The 5228-nt window shown below is 36.7% G+C and overlaps 1 pseudogene; it reads right to left on the bottom strand.

The window, feature by feature from the left end:
• Positions 1-717: 717 nt before the first annotated feature.
• On the bottom strand, positions 718-4237 carry LOC132296173 (receptor-like protein 19; annotated as a pseudogene).
• Between the last annotated feature and the right edge of the window lie 991 nt (positions 4238-5228).

The following is a 5228-nucleotide window of genomic DNA, read 5'->3' as shown; positions in this document are numbered from 1 at the left end:
TATTATTTTGATTTATTATATAAAAGTAATTTATAAAAAAATTAAAGTGAACACAACAGATCTTCTTCGATTCTTGAATCTTCATTATATATATTTCTTTGTTGTTGTATTAGCAATTAACACATTAATTAGTCAATTAATTGTTTCAAGACGAGAAAGAGCATGAAAAGGCACATAAGTTACATAACCTAAATCACACTAACAAAATCAAGAACGATTAAGCAGTAAACAACATACGAATTTAGATTACAGGCTGAAAACGAATGATCAATTCTCATTTTAAACAGAAATCTAACACATAAATGATAAATCAACAACCAAAATCGAGCAAATAATCAGTTCTTGAGATTTGAGAACCAATAAAAAAAGAAGAAGATCAGTTGAAATACCTTCGATTTGCAGTGTAAAAGTTGAGAGATCAGAGACCAAAGTTGTGGAATAATAGCAGTGAAGACTGAAGAGAGAAGCGACCGGATAAGGGCTAGGCGAGGTCCCGAGGATGAAAGAGAAGCTCTGACAACGAGAAGAAAAGGTCGATGGAGAAAAGGTCGATGGGCCAGTATATATTTTGGGAACTTAATAATGGGGGTATTTGTGAAATTTCAGGGGGGCATGATATATATTCTAAAAAAAAGTGTAATATATAATAGGAAAAAAAAAAATTTCAGAGGGGGCATTCGCCCCCCCTGGTCCACAGGCAGGTCCGTGCCTGTCTTTAGTTGTTGCGGCTGTGCGGTGTCTGATCCTTTTACCATTCTGGATTAGAGTTGCATGTAAGCAGTGGAAAAATGGATGTTTTGTATCAAATTCTCACATACGGCGCCAAAGTGTAGGTGCAAATTTTTACACCCGAACACTTAAAGAAATAAATTGAGAAGAAGTGTGCAAAATATTGATGAGATATAAGTAATTTTTGAAAAGAAGAACAATGATGGGAATTCGATGCCTCTTCATTCTCATTCAGGCTCTAGTTATAAGTTTTTTTTAAAGATTTACATGGAGCCGTTTCCTGGCTTTTACTCCCAAACGTGAGTATTTACACCTACTGATCGTGTACATATCATTATGGCAAGCGTTATGGACTTATGGGCCCGTTGAGATTGGGCCGTCCATTCGGCTTTTATGTCAAGTGGAGCTTCCTTTATTTAATTGGGTTGAATTGGTATGTACATATGGTTTCTACTGTTGGTCCTCCAACTGATAGTGGGCCTCTGGGTATTTTTAGTTTAGTCGCGGGCTGCTCTTTTGCTGCCATGTGGTGTGTATAATTGGTGGGGATTTTTCCCTCCACAAAGCAACAATACGTTTCAGGGATTATATCAAACAAACTGAAACAAATGTCAAGTATGTAACAAGATTACCATCCCAAATATCTAGACAGTTATTCAACAGTATCATATATGTTATATTAAAACAGCTTCAATTAAATAGCTTACTCTTATTACACAATTAATTGCAAGCTTACCATATGCATTGATCATTGATTTTACTCACCATTGGAATGACTCAAGCAAAGACTTCAAGTTCATCCCAAGCACTCTACTTCATTCACTTCTCTTCACCCACCAAGCATTCGAATTGGATTTCTGTAAGCTCCTGTCTGTATTATTCTTCTCAGAAAAACTTGATCAACATGTTTGTAGTACCATTGTCTCCATCTTCTACAGAACACAAGTGGCCAGATGATGATTCCTAAGCCCACGATAAATCCCAGTGCTGCACTTAGGTAGACCTCTGTCTCCAAGATTCAATGCCCACCTCCGAATATTGGTGGTGAATCTCAAGCAATATTATTGCAACTCGTGTTCAAGGGGAAGCCGCATAGTCCTGGATTCCCTAGAAATGATGTTTCTGAGAATGTTTGAAACTGGAAACCTTTCGGAATTCTTCCAAACAAAAGATTGAGACTTGCAAGTTGTGTAGGGATCATCCCTGTCAGCATGTTCTGGAAAAGATCTAATGACTCGAGCTTCTTCAAGTTTCCTAATGATGCTGGAATTGAGCCATTGAGGGCATTGTGCGATAAGTTGAGAAGAACAAGTGATTTGAGATTTCCAACAGTATCTGGTATTTTCCCATCAAATATATTGCTTGAAAAATCAATGCATGTAAAGATGGTTAAAATTTTCACCCACTCCACCTCATTTCCTTTGTAGATGACATTCACTCGACTTGAATAATACCTAGAATCAACCCAGAATCATATCCGAATGCATACCCCAGATTATTTAACTTTGGTTGAACATTATCATTGTCAATCATCATTGCCTTCCAATTTGAGAAATACCTTGAAGGTAGATCGCCGCCAAAATTGTTGAAAGCTAGGTCAATGATCTGAAGATTCCACCAGCTTTCATTATTTTTCCCTTGGCAGTTAATGTCTCCTTGGAACCTATTAGAGTGCAAAACTAAAACATGTAGACTAGATATGTTTTCCAAAAAGCATGGAAATCTACCACTTTTGATCAAACATGATGGTATCATGCCATTCAAATGATTTTCAGACAAATCTAGAACTTCAATTAATCTCATATTGCATATTGACTGAGGAATGTTTCCAATGATGCTATTATTTGAAAGAGATAAGAAATAAGCATTGGCGAGGAAACTACCAATCATATTAGGGATAGAAGTGCTGGAACTATTGCTTGAGAAGTCCATGAATTCAGCTAACACTCCAGGTATTGAGACTTCCCCATGAAACTGATTAGAGTGTAAGTCAAAGAAAGCGAGGTAAGTGTGAGAAACATAGGGCTCTTGCAAACCAGAAAAGAGACTGTGAGAGAAATTCAAGTAAGTGAACCCTATATTCCTAACAAGTAGCCCACCATTCGAAACTTCCCAAATCCAGTTTGGAATTTCCCCTTCAAGTTGGTTGTCGGAAAGGTCCAACTCAATTAACAGTGATTGGTTCTTCAGATCAGGAAAACTCTTCAGCTTGCAAGAAGCCAATATAATCCTTCAAACTGGGGGATGAAAAACAATTTTGAACTACTGCCACTTGTTGTATGTATAGACAAGTTGTTATATGAAAGGTCAAGGAAAGAAAGATTGTGCAGCCTATAAAAATTTTCCAATTGTAATGGGCCACTGAAGTTGTTGGAATTGAGTACAAGTTCAGTAAGCCTTCAGAGCTCAAAGAAAGACATGGGAACGACCCTTGTAAATTGTTATTTCTCAAATTGAGGATCTCTAGTAGAGAGGAGGAAGCATTAGAAATTTCGTCAACTTGACCATCAAATTTGTTAAATGAAAGATCAATATGTTTCAGTGATGGAAGATTTAAAAGAGACGATGGAATGGTTCCACTGAGTGAATTATGGGATAAGTATATGTAGGAGAGATTCTTCGAAAATGATGGAATTGGACCAATAAACATGTTGTAAGCCAAATCCAAATGAACAAGTTGAGTAAGGTTTGCCAATGAACTTGGGATCGGTCCAGTGAATCTGCAATTAAAAACATCTATCATGGACAACATCCGAAGATTACCAAAAGAATCCGGTAATCTACCAGAAAAATTTGTGTACTGAAGAAACAAGGTCTAGAGAGATGTATTCTGGGAAAATTCTGGAATATAGCCCTGAAGAAATTCATTGCCCCCTACAGCAAGTGTACGTAGAGTTGGTACGTGGAAAATGTTTTCCGGAAATGTTCCTTGCAAATTAGAATCCATGAGATAATTCTGTCAAATTGGTGAAGTTTGCAAAGAAATTTGGAACTGGGCAGACAAATTGTTCCCACTCAAATTGATCACTGAAAGGGACCGGAGATTCTCAAGAGAAGAACAAAGAGGACCTGAGAGATGACTGCGAGACAAGCTCAAGACTTGAAGATTAGGTAGTGAAGAAGATATGGCTTGGCACCATTCCTCTCCCATGGATGATATATTTACACCATCAAGTCGGAGTTCTGTGATCTTCGTGAGATTCTGAACAAGCAATTTTAGATTTGAGTTGCCTAGTTCTAGAAATCTGTTCCGAGATAAATCCAATGAGACCAACCTTGTCAAGTGCGAAATTCCAATAGGAAATCGCCCCATCAAGTTGGTTGATGACAAATTCAGATATGTCAATCTAGTTATCTTTTCAAATCCTGATGAAATCTCCAAAGAGCTGAAGAAGTTCTTAGCAAGATTCAGACTTTGAAGATACTTGAGACTGAAAAGACTACTTGAATTATGGATTCCTCCAGAGATTGATTCATTGCTCAAGTCTAGTCCTACAACATGACCCATATGGTCGCAAGTTACACCACCCCACTCGCAACAATCCGTACTAGGATTCCAGAGCCGCAGCTTGGTTGAAAGTGGAGAATTGAATTTGAGGTTTTCCTTTAACAGGAGCAACAAAGTTTTCTGGTGGTCTAAACATTGGCTGTCAATGGGAACGAAACTAATATAGAATATTGAGTGTGTAGTGATCAGGAAAAACCATATTGAAAACCTCATTCTTTGGCAACAAGTGAAGTTGAAGTGAAAGAGCTACAATTATGGGCAGTGGTTTTAAGATAGAGCTGGGGGTGACTTCAGGTACAAAACAATAGCTTGACTCCAAATCTTCAGATAACCAGTTTAAACAATAGCTTGACTCCAAATCTTCGGATAACCAATTTTTCGATTCAATTTTTGTATTAGACACAAAAATATAATATCACAATATAACAAATGGGACAAAAAAGTTTCTTTTTAAATTTTGACGCCCAGGATCTTATCATTACTTTTCCTTATTCATCTTGTCACTCTAGATAGTGAAAGGTAAAAGGTTGGTCATGAAATTCAATAATATGTGTGTCTGTGTGTGTGTGTGGTAGTAAATTTCCTTTATATGGGAAATTATCACTAAAGTCCTACTTTTTCCAACAAGGACACAAATCAATTAACTCCATTCAACATATTGTTTTATTTGGAGTTGTTTTGGTGTTTTACATATTATTTAATTTTTTTTTTCTGTAGTTCATACTAGGGGCAATTTCATAATTTTATTTTACAAATTAATGAAGACTTAACCGTCATGTGAATTTGAAGGATGAGGGTTTTTGGCTCAAAATAATACATTAGATTTGTTACAAAAGGGTAATACTTCAGGAGGTGTTGCACAAGAGTTAGATGAAATTCACGCGAACTAAGGGCTATTTTTAAACAACATTCTAATGGAAGGGGTAATTTGTCAAAAACAGAATATTACAAGGGGGTTTAATGCAAAATTGAAAGTTACCAGGAATTTTTT

Source organism: Cornus florida, unplaced genomic scaffold, assembly GCF_030987335.1.
Source record: "Cornus florida cultivar Cherokee Brave unplaced genomic scaffold, ASM3098733v1 CherokeeBrave_3.0.0_Hap2_Chr02, whole genome shotgun sequence".
Taxonomy (NCBI): domain Eukaryota; kingdom Viridiplantae; phylum Streptophyta; class Magnoliopsida; order Cornales; family Cornaceae; genus Cornus; species Cornus florida.
This window is presented reverse-complemented; position numbering and strand designations above follow the sequence as displayed.